A 6,178-nucleotide genomic window follows, 5' to 3' on the forward strand; every position below is an offset into this window, starting at 1 on the left:
GGCTATAGGCCTACTTGGAACCTTGCTCACCACTAGCTGCTACACAGATTTAGGCCTTTAGGGTAGAATATTGTTAAAAAGGTAGGCCTCTGTAAGTAAGAACTTAAAAATAGGCCAATCCTCTACTAGTCTAGGCTAGGTAGGCCTACTACCTGACTCCAGGCGAGGCCCGAGCCATCCTACTGGAAAGTTAAAGTTTTGTTGTATTTGTATGGTATGCCATCTAGTCTAAGCTTAATTGTTTTTGCCATTGCCAACATTAGTCTTGCTAGGGTCTATTCTAAATATTTTAGGCCCGTTTGATTAGGGAAGACTATTTAAATTCAGTCACACCTAACCATGAACCTATGGCCTAACTAGTTGACGCGAGTGACTCAGATTCGTGGCTCCAAAAATATGAACATTTGATTGGTTGAAATTGTTTATTTCGGTCTGCCCATTTATCCAAATACGGAATATAAGATTACGTCATTCTTTTGGCATCCTGGTGCCTGATTTCAGTGTTTTACAAGTCGCTTATTCCGTCTATAAATTAACTTTCTCGTTGGTGGCGCTGTCTTTTAAATAATAAAAAATAAGAGACTTGTGGCAAGTCTACTGTAAACCAAGCCTAGTACCATTACGATTTTTATCGTGCGAGAAATCCACTCATGATGCATTATTACGAAACGTAGGAGAGTAACCCATAACTCGCGGCTTAATTGCACATGGGCATGATTCATGACTAACTAGCAGCCGTAACGAGTCGCTTATCGTAACATCACATCATTCCACGACAGGTGCTCAAATGAACCATAAAATCGGGTAACTCCATACTCTTCCGAAAGATGCAATGGGTTATTTAAAGTGCACACGAGTCAGATGTGTACACAGGACCTCCATTTCCAAGTCCTTTTCCGAGAAGACTTGGTTTAAAGAACCAAACTATTGGCGAGGAGCGGCTGGAATCACCGCCGATGTTAGGGCTGTAGTTAGCGGCGCCCCTGCCTTGATACTCGACTCGTCTATAGGGGTCTGAAGTGTCCCGCAACCTGTGAAATTCAGACAGCCTCCTGCACTTACTCAACCAAGCAAACTTTTTTTAGGAACTAACCCAGCTCCCAAAAACTAATGATATTTGCATGTTTTTACTGCTGTATTATTCTGAATACAGCTTGCGATAGGTATCACAAAGTGCAGCGAAGTATAAATGGATGTGTTTCATAAGCTCATTTAACCAATCTTTCGGAAGTGCCCTCTTTCAATTTGTGCCCCCTGTTATCATGGTGGTGGTGGTGGCAGGTGCTGATTGCGGTGGTGGTGGTGTTTGTGGTCATCAGTGGTGTCAGTCATTTGTGATGGTTGATGTGGTGGGGAAGTAGAAGTCATTCAATTATATCAGATTATGAAAATTATTACTTCGATTACATTAATGTGAATTAAAGTTGCACATGGAACTATACTAGTTTAAGTTATAGCTCACACTACGTTGGGGTCATTGGGGTCAGGGTGCACAAATGGTCACCCTTGCTCAAATACTATTAAGGTGATAGAGATCTGTCTCTTATACACATCTAGATGTGTATAAGAGACAGGCTAAGAAGTGTACATGCGGAGAGAAGAGGAGTACTTTGAATGTTGTTTATGAAAATAAAGGAAGATAATATGTTTCATGGAATAACATTTAAATTTCCATGAAAGGAGGGAATGGAGGAAGGGAGTAATTTATATATATATAGTATAGGTAAATATTACTAAGAAAGATTACTGTATTATATTTTAGAAAATCTTTGGCAGTATATGTCAAGTTTTGACACGGTCGAGAAGTACTCAGCATTCAAAAAACAGAAAGCCCAAGTTGCTAAAAGCCCAGTTTGCTCCTTTAATGAATGGGATCCTTTAGAAGAAGTGATCGTCAGACGAGTTGAGAACGCCACTGTTCCAGAATTAACGCCAGAAATCTAGGTAGGCTGGTCATGAATGCTAAATCTGTTCATAGACTCTGTGACCGATAATCAGAAAACTTCAAACTTCATTTCCGCCTGTACTTCGCTTGACGATGCATGCGCTGGCGTATGCGAAATGTAAGGCTGCATTTTTTGAACAGATCTTCAATTCCCGATAGTTTTCGGTGACAGCCACGCTGTAGAGAAAATGCAGCGGTTATTTTTTTTATTTATTTTTTTTTTTGGAGCAAGGCTTAACTGGCATCAGACGCAACCACAGCCGCAAGCTGGTGTTGATGCAAATAAAGAAAACGAAAGACGTCCATTCCATTTAATTTAACTGTAATTTCTTTCTATTGTGAGCAAGATGAGCTGCATTAGGCATGCGAGCTGCTAATTCATGGCTTAACCTTTTACGCAGCGGTAACTTCTTGAGTTAAAAGGCTATGTTTTCACTCCCACACACTTAAAAGTAAGGGGACCTAATCTATCGACGAATACGATGGCCCTACTGACTAAGGGAATGAACCAATGACGCAAGGGTGGTTATGGTTTTGATTCTTGATCTTGGTGTGTAAAAACGTCATAATATAGTAACTCTGTTTCTTTCTAATTCTTTACTTAAGGCTGTCGTCCCCGAAAACGGTGGAATTTTTTTTAAAGAGAACACATGAGGAAGGCTTCGTTAGAGATTGCGGATTTTTCCGAATTTTAGAACACGAAGGAGTGAAGGTTCGACGACCCTATGTACTTGATCATTTGAAATCGTATTCCACGCCTGATTTCAGCTCGACAGGTAAGTAAACGGCATGACAAGTTCATTCAAATGCTAATAGGACAATAGTATATTAGAATTGACATTGCATTTTTATTGTTGGTGCCGCACAGTAGTGTTGGGTCTGAGATATATCTGGCCTTAAAAACAAAGGGTTTTATATCCAAAGTACACAGGGTTATCGCGAGCAGCAACAAAATGTGGCTTGCAGGTTACACTTTGCCCACGTGTGAGTCGTTGAATTAACATCCTACAGTACCTTAAAAGGTGTCTTCATGACACATTCGACGCTCTCAATTACCAATTCAATGATTGCCAAGTGTTAATGTGTGTTGGTGTATTCATGTGACAAGTGGTAGGCCTAGATTGTATTCGTAATCTCTGTTCAATTATGATTATAAAATTTCTGTTTTATATGTATTTTTCTACTGTACTAATCAAGAGTGGTACATAAATGCAGCCATTCCCAAACCAATAAGATTGTTAAAAAAAAAAAAATTATGTTGTATGTAGGATTGTATTCAGCGATGCCACGTGATCTTCTGCTTGTGGTTGGTGAGGAAATAATAAACAGGACTATATATTTTGTTTTAACTATTAAAAATATTTGCACACACAAAAGTAAACAAATAAATATTGCAAGTTAGTTACTTGTTCTATTTGTTTATTACATATTATTGTGTATTGCTTACATGTTTGCTTATTAATTATTATTGTTAATTAATTTCATATATAATTTATTCGGAAAAGTATTATACCAAAAAAAGCAAACAATTTGCCAACAAAAATTGTGTTAAATGAAAGCCTAAAAAAATAATAGTGAATTTAATCATTTTCTAAAGAGTTTCCAGCTATGTTTGACAAAAAGCAAAAGATACAAGAAACAAGAAAATTTCATTCATCAATTTAAACATACAAAGTTCAGTTAGTAGACCAGTGGGACAGGGGCGCCGAGATGCGGGGGAGGGCAGGTCTTTCCCTTTGGGTAGAACTGGGCCACGAGGTTCTAAGCACAATTTGTCGAGAAGTAAAAGAAATCTAATTAAATGTTTACAGAATATGGGACTACACAAATCCGCTTTTCTGTATTTATTAGAACTGTAGCAATAATAGTAAGCATAATAATATAGATACTATATTTTTGTATATGTCGTTACTTTTATATTCTTTGTTTGTAAGTGTATATGTCTTTATACCTGAATAAATATCAAACTGTATGATTTCCTCAGGGCTGATGGTTTTCACAATTCATTTGGCTATTTTGAATATTTGTAGCTTTAGATCCATTGTTTGGTATTTGTTTGCCTTTTTAAAACAGTTATAAATCTTTTAGTAGGAATGTTCAAGTATATCATTCCAACTTTCTGTATTTACTGCCGATAGACGATTAGGAGCATTAGAGTGAGAGCTGATGTTAGCATGTGTTCTGTTGGTCCCCGGTTCAATTTCTACAATGGCCCATAAGGGACACACTGCAAACAAAAAGAAATGCTGCAAACAAAAATGAAATGCTGCAAACAAAAATGCAAAAAAAAAAAAGAAAAAAAGGATAAGAAAAAAGAAACGCTGCAAACAAAAACAAAAATTACCAGCAAACCAAAAATAAAACGCTGCTAACAAAAAGTAAAAGGAAACACGCATTTCATACACATGACGACAAACAAGAGTCCGATGACATCAGTGGACGGAATAAAAGCCATGTAGTCTGATGTACATTTTTTTAAGCTTTGTGATGGTGTGCTGAGAAGTGTCAGGCATTAATCCTGGTTCAACCTATGTATAAATTTATTTTATTTTATTTTTACAAGTAAGTACTTGAAATGGAATATATAATTGAAAGTATTTTCAGGATAAACTGAACACGCATATTTTTCGGGAGGGTGCGGGCAACCCCTTTTCAACTTCCTATCTTCGAATACCCACGCTAGCACGTCTCACTTTGTACTGGTGCTCCAAGTTTACACATTCCTGGTTCCGCTGCTCTATGAATTATTCAGATACATTACACATTTTGAAATGCTCATGGAATTACATTTATAAAATTTTGAATTTGTCATCTTTTGATAAATTACAGATATTTAACAGTTTGTAGAAATTTTATTACTAAAGACTTTAAATTTGCTTTCAGAAATTGTAGGGTATAAATAATATCCAAAGACTATAGGATAGTATAGATTAGTATTATTTAAACGCCAATTAATTAGCGATAAATATGTTTTATAGATGACAAAGTCTCTTTTATAACTGCCTGTATGATAGGGGATTCCCCACATTACCGACCCTACGTGTATTATAGAGGGCGTTCTTTCTACTTGGTAAAATATTTTTGTGAATGTGGTATGTGGAGGCATCCTGATGAGTTTGAATGTGGAACAAATTATATTGGCGCAAAACAACAGAAAGTACTATTGATCGCATCCCATAATCAGTACCGTAAAACAGGAAATAGAAGCTAAAAGCCAAGTCTTTTCAAGTTTAAGTTCAAAGTAATCTTTATTACAATTGTAAACAAATTGAAACCTAACAATTAAAATCGAAATAAAAACAGGAAAAAATAAACCGCATAAAAATATAGAAAATTCAAAAACCATCTTACTTCTATAGATATAAAAAAATATTACATACTCCAAGAAATGAAATGTACACTGTCGTGATTGTTTTCAATATTTCGACTGTTTATTGGGTGATCATCTGAAATAAGAATTTATCCATATTTTGCAGGCTTATATGCAGTAATTACCAAACGTATTAACCATAAAGAAAATGGAATCTATTTTCTCTGTGGTATTAACCAAATACACGACATGATATTATAGAGGCGATTTATAATAATACTATGCAATAAGTACCAAAAGTATTTTCCAATTTGAAGGCATGATATTATGGCGGTGATTCCTAACAATCCATAACGACGATACCTAGGCCTACATAAACAAAGAAAACTCCTTTAAAGCTTGAAAGTCCATTGTTGTTCAAATAATTATTGAAATGCCTCTTTAAACAATATGATGGACTGGCTCTGAGAGTTGTCAATTATATACAAGTGTTACAAAATATTAAATTTAATTGATTGTTGGAAATCTTCACAATAGACCTTTCCGGGTGTCACACTTAACAACTGACCAATCAGAACAGCGTGTTGTCCCACGAACGCAAGTTAATGCGTCCTGTCGACTTGTGGGATCTTGGCAACAATATCCAAGGGGCGGGGCTTAGCTGAAATGTCCATTTCGTGTATGATCGAGAAGAGTGTTTCTTACGTCGGTGAATTCACCTCAATAATAAATACTTTTATATCCAGGAGTTAATGAATTTTTTTCAAGAAAGATCCATTAAAGTGTTATTTTATTAATTTTGGCAAATATGAAACAAACAACGCAATACAAATTTCAATGCCCCAGGGAGTGGCAAAAGAGGTCTAAAAGAACAACTGTCACCATAAGGCGTGCCACTCCAACACTAAGCTTAAAATATACAT

General features: G+C 36.1%; 1 long non-coding RNA gene across 3 annotated transcripts in view; it reads left to right on the forward strand.

The window, feature by feature from the left end:
- Positions 1–3,271, forward strand: part of LOC117121873 — a 12,255-nt gene extending 8,984 nt beyond the window's left edge. For all 3 annotated transcript variants that reach the window (XR_004447642.1, XR_004447641.1, XR_004447643.1), the window contains exons 4-6: positions 1,763–1,944; positions 2,552–2,721; positions 3,214–3,271. This is a non-coding gene — a long non-coding RNA (uncharacterized LOC117121873). The remainder of the gene's footprint in view (positions 1–1,762; positions 1,945–2,551; positions 2,722–3,213) is intronic.
- Positions 3,272–6,178: the final 2,907 nt, after the last annotated feature.

Source organism: Anneissia japonica, unplaced genomic scaffold, assembly GCF_011630105.1.
Source record: "Anneissia japonica isolate Jap-2015-1 unplaced genomic scaffold, ASM1163010v1 scaffold287658_len57006_cov115, whole genome shotgun sequence".
NCBI lineage: Eukaryota > Metazoa > Echinodermata > Crinoidea > Comatulida > Comatulidae > Anneissia > Anneissia japonica.